Source organism: Rhynchophorus ferrugineus, unplaced genomic scaffold (assembly GCF_030347505.1).
Source record: "Rhynchophorus ferrugineus isolate W39M unplaced genomic scaffold, kcgeb_rfMv2 rfM2, whole genome shotgun sequence".
In the NCBI taxonomy this organism is placed as follows: Eukaryota; Metazoa; Arthropoda; class Insecta; order Coleoptera; family Curculionidae; genus Rhynchophorus; species Rhynchophorus ferrugineus.
The window spans coordinates 66,434,889-66,449,220 of record NW_027472581.1 but is presented as its reverse complement, the minus strand read 5'-3'; the positions used below and the strand labels follow the sequence as shown (position 1 = coordinate 66,449,220).

Genomic DNA, 14,332 nt, shown 5'->3' with positions numbered 1-14,332 from the left:
TATATATATATATATATATATATATATATATACATATATATATATATATATATATATATATATATATATATATATATATATATATATATATATATATATATATATATACATATATATATATACATATATATATATATATATATATATATAACGTATATAAATAAAAAATAATTAAATGCTGCAATCTAATTGAAAACATGACATATCTCGTGAGAAACATAATCAAAATTGTCTATAGCTCTTTCCCTTTTTTATATATTTTTAATGCTATCGATTCAAATAAGATGTATTAAAGTTTCTATCTTATTGTTCCTTCATATTGAAAGCAAAGCAGCACAGCTGAAAATATGTTTCTGTTAATATTTTACCTACTTATTCAACACAAAAATGTATGATATACATCAGAATGGAGAGAACATACCAAAAAGTAATACTTTAAAGAACAGCAACAAAAAATTCAAATATATGATATATTTCAAAATTACTGCTGTTCTCTTATTATGGAAAAATCGAGGAGTCGAGACAGCTTAAGCATCTATTAACAATATAATAAAACAAGCATGATAATCTTTTGCTTATAAAATCAAGCCCACCTTGTAGGTTTGCAAATTTTATTACACTGTTTTGTATTAATGTATTTTATTAACATTATTGTTGAAAAAATTATCTCGGTTAAGAAGCCTTAAGCCAAAATATTAATATAAGTATAAGTATAAATATCTTGACCAATATACTTTTGTTTTAAGTAAATGAACCCCTTCAAAATAATTAAGTTTTAAATTGATGGCACTTTACAAACAACTTTTTAAAGGGTAACAAAAACCTTCCATGTAGTATAATTACATTTACCTTCAATGTAATTTTACCATTGCCTCATTTGGACACATTTTGGATTTAGAATGTGGGTAATATGTTTATAATTTCTGCTGTTATATTGCTTTAAATAATAATATATATGAACACAAATGTTTTATATAAATAATTGTATACGTACCAGGTAAAAGCAATGCTAAGTCACACAAATCCTTAATCTTGCTAATTTGGGGTGTTTCTTCCAAGGAAAACTACGCCTGGTGTTTATTTCCGCACTTACACTGGGTACACAAAATTTTTGAGAATGAAGATACATTAAAATGGAATAATAGTGATTATATCTAACAAGAATGCTAATCGTACTTCGTATCAGACACATAAAAATGTCGTCGTAAACAAACTGAAACAAACAATCGCGTTATAGAAATGAGCTAATCAAATGCCTTTATAGGTCAATTCAAATGAACCAATCAAAAAAGTGGTCTCAGAGCGGCCATTGAATGGAGCACCCAAACATTTGCTCGGTTTCGCCTGTTTAAGTTAAACCTCTATATCTACTCTATGCTCATTAATAACCACTACCTTACCATGAAATATCGTTAGTTATTTTATTATCACTATAGTGCTTGAATAGAATCAGAAACTATTAAGTTATAGCCAAACAAGGTTGCAGAATAATGCTATAATCCAGATTAATAAATATAATTAGTAATAAAATAAAAATGGATAGTATCACGAGTATTAATAATGATATAAGGCTTATGGAAGTGGAAAAATATATAGAGAATTAAATTTTGTTTTTGTTGACCTTGATTGACTCAAGTAAAAAAGTTATCCAGCAAGCTACATTTCGTCAATATATTGTAGGAATGTTCGTCGGGTCGGTCGGTCGGTCGAAACGTGTGGCTGCCGCTGCGGTTATCTATCAGAACACTCACTACTATATTTGGAAGGAATTTGCACGGGAATTAAAAACACTGGTTGAATCAAAGCCGTTTATTTCAACCCGCGATTGATACATGTGGTCGATGGGAGGATTGACAGGATATTAGGTTAAGGTGAAGGAAGTACGGTAGCGCTGTGGAAGTGGTACTGTTACAGGGGGACGGTGATAAGAAAAGAGAGCGAGACGTCGTCGTTATGGCCTTTTATACTCCTGAACTGCATGGTACCAATCCACCGGCGTTGCCAATCTTTGTAGTTGTTGATGTTGAATTGGTGGTGGCCTAAAGGGTCGTGGCGGTCGCCACATAACTCCCCTCCTAGTGGAACAGCCGTGGAACGTACCTATATGTGGTGCAAGTTCCGGAATGCACCCGCAATCACGCAAACAAACGCCCGGGGACTGCTGATGAGATGGGAATCCCAACCTGAGCGAGGAGTTTTACGGGATCAGCTGCCATCGGAGCTGTAGCAGGACGTCGTTCGTCTTGAGGCGTTTAGCTTTGTTTGAGGGTACCTGTAAATGTGTTACGTGTCCCGTTTCGTGATGCGAAGGTGCTCATGTGTTGCTGGTATACATTATGGGCTTCTGTGGTTTTCGTCCATCAGGCTAGTCTCGTGGGATGTCGTCGACCACATGATGTTGATGAGTTCCGTTCCTCGTGCTATCCTTCCATGCACGTGTCAAGCACCTGTCGAGTGGCTTATGTTGAGTTGATTTACCTGTTAGGCGCTTTGATCACGTCGGGGTCACCAATTGTAGGAATGTTCGTCGGGTCGGTCGGTCGGTCGAAACGTGTGGCTGCCGCTGCGGTTATCTATCAGAACACTCACTACTATATTTGGAAGGAATTTGCACGGGAATTAAAAACACTGGTTGAATCAAAGCCGTTTATTTCAACCCGCGATTGATACATGTGGTCGATGGGAGGATTGACAGGATATTAGGTTAAGGTGAAGGAAGTACGGTAGCGCTGTGGAAGTGGTACTGTTACAGGGGGACGGTGATAAGAAAAGAGAGCGAGACGTCGTCGTGATGGCCTTTTATACTCCAGAACTGCATGGTACCAATCCACCGGCGTTGCCAATCTTTGTAATTGTTGATGTTGAATTGGTGGTGGCCTAAAGGGTCGTGGCGGTCGCCACATAATAATAAACTAGAGTGAATGAGGTTTTGAGTAATGACGAATAATAAACTAAGTCATCAGTTATATACGAATATCTTAAAACTAATCAACTCAGAACCAATTGCATTAAATTTTTAAAAGGCGTACAAAAGCGGTATAATGTAGTGGTTAAACACCAAAAGTATTGTATTATAAATCTAACCAACAGTAGTTACATAAAAAATATATTCTTTATTCAACTAATGCATTTCTCACAATGTTCTAAGTTGTAATAGTATTTGGTCAACATAAATAAGTCTATTAAATATTTTAATTTTATATAAACACATGCCATTAAGTGTTTGGTTTTATTGTGTGTTTTTTATGTTATCAAATATTGTGAAAAATAGTATGTTTTAATATTACAAATGTTCGATACATAATTTGCGTATGAAATCTAGTACAACATTCTGGGACGAGAATGTCACAATGGAAGTAAAAGAACTAAAAGAGAGAAAGAAAAACACTTATTTTTATATTTAGATAATTCAAAAATTATATTACTTCATAGCTCTATATAACTTAAATCTACGACTATACTTCTAATTATGGTATTTTTATAGGTTACTAATATTGGCCACCTTATCGATGTTTAAAATTCTTAAGATAGTGTCAGTAGAGTTTCCATCCACACGGAAACATGCATTCATCGCAGTAATCTACAAAAGTTATCCCCAAAAAAGATCCTCATCACTTTCTAACTACAGACCTATCAGCCCACTAAGTTCCAAGCTTGTTCCAAATTGTTTATGCTCTTGATGACTTTACGAAGGCAAACAATATTATTCCTGATGAGCAATTCGGGTCCCGCGTCAAACACTCAGCCGTTCATCAGGCCCATTGGCTGGCCGTAAAAATCAATTGTGCTTTTAGACAACGTGAAAAACTTGGAACGGTCTTTGGTTTCTAGTCGAAAGACCATCGACGCAGGAGACCCACAAGGCTCAAATATGACACCCGCTTTATTTAACATTTTTCTTTCAGATATCCCTAGGAGACCACAAGTTGGGGCGGCTTTTTACGCAGACGACACTGCTTACTTTGCTTCTTTAAAAGTAGCACCGCACATCCAAGGCACACTCCAAAAACAACTCGCTGAAACGGTCCAGTGGTTACATTTCTGGAGGTTGCAAGTCAGCCCACAGAAAATCAAGGCCATCTTCTTCCACAAGACCTTATTCTATCACAGTCGACACTGCCCCGTCGTGCTCTAACTCCAGATTGTCTCGACCTTCTCCGGCGAGCGATTAACTCAAGTACCGGGAGCTGCACGGTGTGATAATGACGCCATGTCCTTGCTTGGCCCTTGTGCCTCTTAATAGTATTACCGGTTACAGGCACCCTCCTTTCTAACAGTAAGAAGTATCAGTTAAGGTCATAGGATCAGCTGATAGAGTGAGATTTAGTGGGTAGCCCAGAAGCAGTCTTCACATAACTAGTCCAACTCGCTTATTCCTGCAGGTCTCCCCGATTCGGTAATAGTAATAGGATTCCCCTTCTCTATTTTGAAAGTTAGTCAATTCATAGCCATTTAAATAGAGCAATGGTTAAAACACTAACTACAATATATAATATACATGTTATTGCTACAGTCTCAGGTCCGCATCTTATTTAGGCAAGGGTGCTTTTATTTCTCATGTAAGTAAATAGGTCTAGTCTAGAATAGCGAATTTCCTCATAACTTGAGACCTAACGCTATCGTTACAATGTATCAAAAATCACTCTACATGATAAAACATTGACATTAAATCGTGGAAAAGTAGTAAGATTGAAACTAAAATTCCATAGATTCACTAATACTAGTAGGATAACTGCTACTTAGTGGTGGTTATCTTTGATTTGTTTGATATGAAAATTCTCATAATTTTAACAATGAGAAGAAGATTAAGTATTTCTGTCATGCAGAGGTTTAATGACATCCAGAAATTTTATTAACATCAACAATTACATTTCTTTGATAGCAATTTATGATTCATTTCACTTTATTCTTTTTTTCAAATATAGATTGGTTATTAAAAGTATAAGTGATAAATTTATTGGTTAAATAGATTTTTTATATTAAAAAACTTCCCGAGACAATATAATAAATGACTCAAATTAACAATCTTCAAAAGGGCGCGCTTTTTTTGTTTTATCTTCTTTGTGCCTTCATATTTCTGCATAATATGCCAATAAAAAAACTACGATAAAAATTATTTCATATTCAGCTTTAAATATTCACTGCTCTATCTTTTAATAATTATTAATATGTTATAACAAACGCAATAAAACATAATGCATTTTGATCATAAAATTCATTTCAACTATTTATATTTCAATTTTATTTTATATTTAAAAATATTAGAATGTAATAGACATTGTTGTAAAATTAATTGAATTGACATTTTACAGAAATAATAATACTAGGAGAACTTTAAAAATTGATTAAAAAGTAAATTTGTTTTTTTGCCATCACTTTTATAGCCTTTATGGTAAAAATAATTTGCTTGAATATAAAAACGGGGCAAAAGGGTTATTGTCAGGAATGTGAATGTTCAAATGTCGTTCATTCGTTCTGAAAAGATTCTGAGTTTGTCCATAAAAGGCTTTTAAAAGGAAACAATGATAAACTTAAGGGGGTCTTTCATGAGCTGTTAACAGGTCATTTGAAATATCCCTGGCCTGACAAATACATGGCGTCACTAGAATTAAATCCATATGTTTTTTAGTTAGCCCTAACACTCAAAAGATGCGTGTATAGGTTTGACAGCTGTCGGATCATTAGTTTGTGAATTATTGAATTTTGAGTGAAGCAATATTTGTTATTATGAAAAAATGGATAAAAAGAAATTTCGGGTCTTGATAAAATATTGCTTTTTGAAAGTAAAAAATACAGTTGAAGCAAAAACTTGGTTTGATATCAAGTTTTCGGACATTGCCCCAGGAAAATCAACCATCAAGGGTTGGTATGCTAAGTTCAGACATGGTGAAATTAGCATTGAAGACGGTGAACGCTGTGGACACCCAAAAGAGGTTACCGAAGAAAATATTAAAAAAATCACAAAATGATTTTGAATAATCGTAAATTAAAACTAAATGAAACAACAGACACTCTAAAGAAATCAACTGAACGTGTACTTCATAACATTCACGAATATTTCGGAATGAGGAAGCTCTGTGCAAAGTGGGTGTCGCGCCAGCTCACTTTTGACCAAAAACAACAACGAGTTGATGATTCGGAGCAGTGTTTGAAAACCCGAGTTTTTGCATCGATATGTGACAATGGATGAAACATGGCTCCATCATTTCACTCCGAAGTCCAATCGACAGTCATCCGAGTGGACTGCACACGATGAACCCACTCTAAAGCGTGGGAGAACGCTACATTCGGCTAGCAAGTTTATGGTGTCTGTATTTTGGGATGCGCATAGAATAATTTTCATTGACTACCTCGAAAAAGGAAAGACTATCACCAGCGACTATTACATAGCATTATTGGACCGTTTGAAGGACGAAACCGCCAAGAAACGGCCGCATTTGAAGAAAAAGAAAGTGCTGCTTCACCAAGATAATCGACCGTGGCTCAAGTCAGTGAAAACGCTAGCAAAAATCGATGAATTGGGCTTCGAATTGCTTCCTCATCCACAGTATTCTCCAGATCTGGTCTCCAGCGATTTCCTTCTCAAATCTCAAAAGAATGCTCGCTGGGAAGAAATTTTCGTCGAATGAAAGGACTAGGGATTTTTCGATTGACCTCTTACATAAGTACCGGAGGTTTATTCTGGGCACTTCAGATCATCGTTTAACAAAGATGCTCTTCCTAATTGGAATTTAAACAGGAAATTATTTATTTTCTTGCTGTGTACTTATTTACAGATCATTTACCTTAATTAATTGAGAAGGAAAAAACGGCTTAAGTTAGTTTAATATCGTAACCTAAAGTTGTTTAGTCTTCGCATTAGAATCTTCAAAATTAATTAAAATGAAAAATATTTTTTTCAAACGAAGTAAATTGAGAGGTTTGGAAATTGAAAATTATAACATGTTTTACACCACAGATTCTTTTGAAACAGACGAATCCCCTCGATTCTCTTAACTTAAGATCGACACCGTAACAATTCTATGCCTGGATAACGTGTCACATACCAAGTCACGTGTCCACTTCGATAAATTAAAATTAAATAAAAATAAATTAATTCTACATGTATTTTTTTATGTTAGATGTTGTGGAAATGGAAAATTCATTAATGTTGGATGAAGGGTATTTTATTTACGCGTTACATTTAATGTATTACAGAATACAAATTTCAATATATAATTTTAATCTCGTATTTCCATACAAAATTATACTATTGGAGTAACACAAAAAAGTTATATTAGTTTAAACATCACAATTTTCAGATTAGCTAAGGGTTTCTGGATGTTTACCGAGCGAATTTGGTATTCAAATGTTAGTTAATAGTATACTCATATTTATAGATTTCGTCAAAATGTATTCTGATTCCTTTGTGGGGGTACATTGACTTATTCAAGATATTAGAAATATCACAAGGAATAAGCTCTGTTGTACGTGCTTGCAGGTCTGACACGACTGATGTTGGATTCCATATTACTAAATAGGCTTCAGTATACATTTATACAGTAATATGCTGTTATCTGATGTTAACTTGTGTTTGCGCCCAATAAGGAAATATATTAGATTTTCTTCCATGCTTCTTCCAAGTTAATCATCGATCTAGAAGCATACCAAGATATTTAGTATTCTCTGCGTGCGAGAATTGACAATTATCAATATAGACTGGTGGACATGTTCTTATGCGGAGCGTAAAAGTTATATGACTGGATTCTGTTTCGTTAGATTTAGTACGTCATGTTAATTCGGTATGTTCGTTGCCTTGTTTTACAGTAAAGTGACTCTCTGTGAGGTAATATTTTAATAGTTCTTAAAACCAATTCTTTAATTTAATCTGAAATCCTGTATGCTATACTTTATCAAAAGTCTTAAATATGTTTACAATTACAAAAGCCTTCGATAAGGTTTGCCATGAAGGCCTTGTTCATAAACTACAGAATATGTTACCAAAACAACACAACGAACTACTAAAATCGTACATTACAGCCAAAATGCCTAGAGCTAAACAAGAAATAGTTTACTCTACAATCAAATAAGTTAAAGTAGATGTACCACAAGGAAGTGTACTGAGGCCAATCTACTCTACACTTGTGATATACCACAAATGGAGAATATTACGATGGCTACATTTGCTGATGATACTGCGATTATAGCAATAGATTAAGACAATAATAAAGAAGCCACACGATAATTACAACAAGCAAGTGGCAACATAAATACTTGGACACAAGCTTGGAAAATGAAAATTAACGAAAGTAAATCTCTGTATGCTCAGTTTACCTATACTCAGACCATACAAGTACCAATAGCATTAAATAATATTGTTCATAGAGCAACAACGCCAAATATCTCGGAATTAATATTGATGCAACACTTCGTTGGAAGGAACATATAAAGAAAACAAGAAAACACTGAAATTGAAATATAGGAAAATGTATTGGCTAATTGGAAGAAAATCGCAATTATCGCTACATATTAAATTGCTTTATATAAGCATATATGAAGACCTATATCGACATATAGAGTTCAATTATGGAGATGTAAAGTGTAACATAAAAAATACAATTTCTTTAGAACAAAGTCCTGAGAAGTATTGTGGGCGCACCCAAATACTACAGAACTGACTACCTATATCGAGACCTTTAGATACCCACAGTCAGTCAAGAAGTCAAGAGAATTGCAGGCGGTATGAGGATTGACTCCATTCTCATGAGAATATTGCACTATTGCAAATTTTGGATAGCACCAGAACAGGACACAGACTCAATAGAATCAAACCATCTGATCTTGTGTAGTGTTGTGTAGTGAAGTGCATATTATAAAAAATACAGCAGTGACATATATAAACATGATTTCACCAGAGACTGAGTTAGGGCCGATGGGTCCGCCTAGTTATATACCTAAGTTTATGTTTTCATAAAGACAAATTGTAGGTTAGTCAGAAACAACTAATAACAATGTATTACATTTTACACATTATTAACAATACATTTGTAAATATTTTAAAGCTCTGATAAGGTGTTTAATAATTAATGCAATAAAATGTGATTATATGAGATTTTATTCTAAAAAACCTTTTATAAATTATTCTGATTATTTACTTTATTGGCCTTTAGAAAAAATACTTAATTTAATGATTGTAAAACATTCCTTTAATATACATTTTCAAATTATATAAATATAAAATTATATAATACAAAATTATATAATTATATAAACAAAAAATATAAAAAATTAATGACCTAAGTGTGTTCGTTATTCTTTGAAATATGTTAGAGTCAAATATAAATTTCAAAATTATTTTATTCATATATTCTGTTTAATATAGAAACATGTATTACTTCATATATATTATTCTTCATGTTGTTTTATGTTATAAACAACATAATAGTAAAAAAAAATCATGTATATAATTTATCCAAAGTTATTTTATACATACATCATCTAAATTTATGATGTCAAAACACGATCGCCGTATCAACAACAAAATTCTAATCGAAATATAATAATTAAACAAAAATACTGTTATCAAATATATTTTAGTGAATCTCTGCATTCTCCTTAATGCGTTTGCCATATCTGCAAAACTGTTACTAATCTTTCTCTACTGACACATTTTAACCAAATTCTCAATTATTTTCTGAACAATTACATATATATCTATGCACATAAATCTTTTATACTTTACAATAAGATTTCCTATATTTATCATATATTAATTATCTACTCACCTTTACTTGTTTTCATTCTCATCGCCCTCTTTTAGAAATTGGCAGCATTAAATCATTTCATATTCAGAAAGTTTCATTCAACTGAATAAGTAAACTGTTAATTGCTAATTTATATAACATTTGTACCCAATTCCATCATTTGTCAATATCTTCTTCAATGTGTCGAATTCATCCAAACCGAAGGTGTTATTATCCATTTCTGTTTCCAGCATGAAGTACAATATATCTCCAATGAATTACTAAGAAATATTATGACTAATAAAACCTAATCAATTATTATTCCAATATTTATCCATCAACTTTTGTTGTCATAACACTATTTTTATTATCATCTTGCCATGAGTTACCCTTGAGTATATTGGTCCCATTCCGAATATCCTGTTTCATCTAAATATGTAATTTTGAAATAATAAGTGTACCTTCATTTTATCATATGCTTTTAAAAATTTTATTCTTTTAAAAGCAATATCCGGAAGTTCCATTTGACCTCTTCGGTACTTTTCATACTACCTTCAAAATAATTGTATTAAATTACGTTTGTATTGAAAAACTACTCACTGTTTTTATATATTTCATATATGTAATCTCTGATAATCTCTAAGCTAACATCAAGCTGATCTCGATTTGTCACCCGCTTCGTATGAAGGCGTTTTTTTGGGTGAATTTAAGATCATATTTTTTGAGATATTTCAGTGACCGTGTCCATATTAATATTCAGTGCAGTTGCAACACGCTAAAAATATTTTCAATAAACATCACAGCAAATTAATATTTGACGGTAAAAATGTTTACTTCTCTAACGAATGTTACTCTTAAGAATGGGCCTCCATTATCTCGTTTTTGCTCAAAGTGACTGATTAGAGACGCAATCTGTTTTGTCTGGCTTCGGAATTTTCAATAATGATAAGATAAATTTATCAAAACAAGCAAAGCATTAAAGTAATGTTTGCCGGTTTATAACCTTTTATCACTATTGTTTTGAAGAATTTTGTATAGGTATGACAACTGGACGATTTCGAAAGGATACTTCGGTTACACATTCGAACTTATCAGACAGCATTATGTCTCTTTTCAACCTGAATAAAATGAGAAAGGAAATATTGTCTGATTCTTAAACGAATTCACAAATTGCTGCAGGCAATACATTAAACATCTTGATGACGTATGTACAAAAAAATGTTGGTTATACTATACTTATATTTGATGCTCTGAAGTTGTTACATTTCTGAAAATAATCTTACTTATGACACTTTATCATAATGTTCAGTGGCGCTGGAATTTACACTCTGTATATACTTTGTTGATTATTGAAAGTTAATTGCAATACGATTTTTAATTAAACACAATTTAAAAAATGTTAGTGAGTGTTAGTTTTTGAGATAGTGTTTGCATGTATTTTAATATGTTTTAGTATACAGACATTTGTTATTTTACTTAATGATATATATATCAAATACTTTCAAATAATTTCTGATCTTATATTGAAAATACTGTGAAAACAAGTTTTAGTAACATATCGTTCCACACACAAATCATTAAATAAGGAAGATCGATAGACATTTGCACAAATAAAATGTTTCACGAACGATAGAGTTATTCACGTATTGTATCGTAAACACAGTCCGGTCAGTCGAACGTTGAACGTTGTCATAGTGCATAATATAACCACCCAAGATTACATCATCACATTTATTTTCGGGTTCGCAAAATAATTAATGCCACGAACGAAACACCTAACTCTAACTGGACTTTGTCATATCTTGTTCACTTGTAAGACGATCTATGGTTTATTTACGACTAAATAAAATAATGTATTCTTGACAATTCTCTTTCAGCGTCTTCAGAAATTGACTTTATATTTAAAATTTAATTGCCAGCCATAAGAAATCGTCATGAACTTTATAAAAATAATCAATATAAAAAATAGTATCAATGAGCTAAAGAAAGTAAAACAATTTGTTTACCATTATGAATTATTTTATTAATGAGGATCAAATTAACTTATTTTTTGACTAAATTATTACGCATCACGAAGAAAACATTATTTATATTTAGTAAAAATTGGAAAATTTGCTGGAATAATATCTAAAAAAGATTCCATTTAACAAGAAATGTTGTGATGGTTTGAAGATTAATTTTGAAAGACTATTTTATAATATTCTATTTATTTACAATTTTCAAAAAATGTATATTGTTTCTATATGAAATAAAGCTGTCCAGAAAAAAGAAACTATTTTTCTATATTGTTTTTTATATAACCATAAAGCGGTTGCCAATATTTGTAGCGTCACCTCTATGTAAACAAACCATATGCACAAACAAACCATTGGGCAGTATTTCGAGTTCTTGTAATTAAACTATGTAGTTCAACTATAAATACATATTTGGTATTTGGAATTCAATTAGTTCTAAAAATGTAATTTATAATTAATGTTTCAATACATGACGCTGAGGTATTTTGTAGTTAGTATTTCAAATACCTATGGCTTCAAAATGCCTAAACACTTACGAACGTAAATACATTTAGCAATCTTATTAATCAGTTTGATTGCTTTCGTGGCATTGCACCTATACCTGGTCGGGGAGACCCGCAAGGATAAGCGAGTTGGATTGGTTATGTGGAGACTGCTGATCTAATGACCCTAACTGATACTTCTTACTGTTAGTAAGGAGGGTGCCTGTAACCGATAACACCGTTAAGAGACACAAAGGCATATATATATATATATATATATATATATATATATATATATATATATATATATATATATATATATATATAGATATACAGATATAAAATCCTGAACTTGACTGTCTGACTATCTGACTTTCTGTTTGTTTCTCTATAAATTTGATTATTCCTGACGAACCAGGGGGCATTGATTATTCTCCTGAGAATTTTGTTTTGAAAGACTTGAAGACGTTCCAACTGAGACATATTTTAGATAGACACTGGAGCCGTATAGAACGACTGATCGAACCAGTATCTTGTACAGGAGAGATTTTATTGAGAGAGGAAGCCTGCTAGCCCGGTTGATGAGCGGGAACAGCAAATTAACAATACCTTGACCTTTCTAGAGGGACCTTTGAATCGAAGGTAATACCGAGATAGGTGGTTTCTTCTGGCCATGGGATTTCAGCGTTCTCGATTTTAAGACGCGAAATGCTCGGCGCACAACGCTTGTAGAAGAAGGTGGTCTGGGTTTTCTATTGGTTGACCTGCAACCTCTTGAAGAAACAAAGTAAGCAATGTCGTCTGCATAAAAAGTTCAACTTGCAGTCTCCTAGGGATAGGTCAAAGAATCTTGATTTGATATCGTTGGATCAATAATATGTTTGATGTCTTAGTGCAAACCCACAAGTCTAAATAGGTTTCATAATTGACTAATAAACCAATTTATTCTTCTTTAATTTTGAGCTTGATCTGTTCAGTTTTTTATCTAACATGATATTATAATAGTAATAATAAGAAATTTGAATACTGAGCTTGAGACTGATATAATAATATGTTCACCAGCTAAAAAGATTATTATTTAAGAAGAGTTAAGGGAAATTGGATCATTTTATACTAAACATGGTAGAACAATATGAAAGGGGAATAGGTAATATGCTTCGGTAATAACTTTCCGGTTTTGGTAACATATTTCGCTAACTATAAGGATGCAATGTTATGGTTTGGACATTAATCTCAAAGTTACACAAGTTACGTTCCGCCAAGATAATAATGTTTTAGATTTATAATTTTTCGAAAATCTCAAATTTTGTGCCTAAAAACGTGCATTTGCGGCACATTACATTTCTTGCTTTATCGAAAGGAAAATAGTAGCTTTTTGGTGATCGTTTGCTGGCAGATGATTAAAATGAGCATGTCCCAACCCTAAGAATAAGTCAAGTATAGTTTCAACAAAGCATGATTGATTGATGATTATGATTTCAACATTCTAGGCAAAGAATATCCTCGTGAGCTGAAAACGTTTAAAGATACGGAATTGGATGAGATAGGAGCCTAATAGAATATAATAATACAAAACAATTGAGAAGTTGAATGTGAGCCAAGTCACAATTTGTGAACGATCAAAAGCGAGAAAATGATCCAAAATATGGGGAGGCCACATAAATTGAATTAGAGACAATTAGGAAATTAAAAAAATGTTTAACGATATGAAATGACGAACCTATCCTATCGGCTGCAAGGACAAATCACTTTTATCTCAAGACCATGATCTGTGTCTGACGGTACCAGGCTGGTGTCGTATATTATGAGTTGTTCAAATTTTATGAAACAATCAATACTGATCATTACCAACAACAACAAACGATGAACTCGAACTGTGTTTTCATCGAAAAACGTTCACAATATGCTCCACTCTCTCTTAATTAGAAAAATCAGCCAAAAAAGTGTTGAAATCGCCTGGAAGGAGAGTTTTATCGCACCCGCCGTGCTCTCCATATTAGGGATGCAAAGAAAATATCGATATTTTGGGCCGATATAAATCGAAAATAAATTTAACATAATTTTTAATAAACAATTAAATTGGTACTTCATTTTAAAGGATTTTTTTCAGTAT

General features: G+C 32.5%; 1 long non-coding RNA gene across 1 annotated transcript; it reads right to left on the bottom strand.

Moving 5' to 3' along the window:
* Window positions 1–203: 203 nt before the first annotated feature.
* Window positions 204–1,127, bottom strand: LOC143191259 (uncharacterized). The gene is made up of 3 exons (XR_013004458.1): window positions 995–1,127; window positions 850–937; window positions 204–339 (listed from the first exon to the last, which is right to left on the bottom strand). It is a non-coding gene; the product is annotated as an uncharacterized LOC143191259 (long non-coding RNA).
* Between the last annotated feature and the right edge of the window lie 13,205 nt (window positions 1,128–14,332).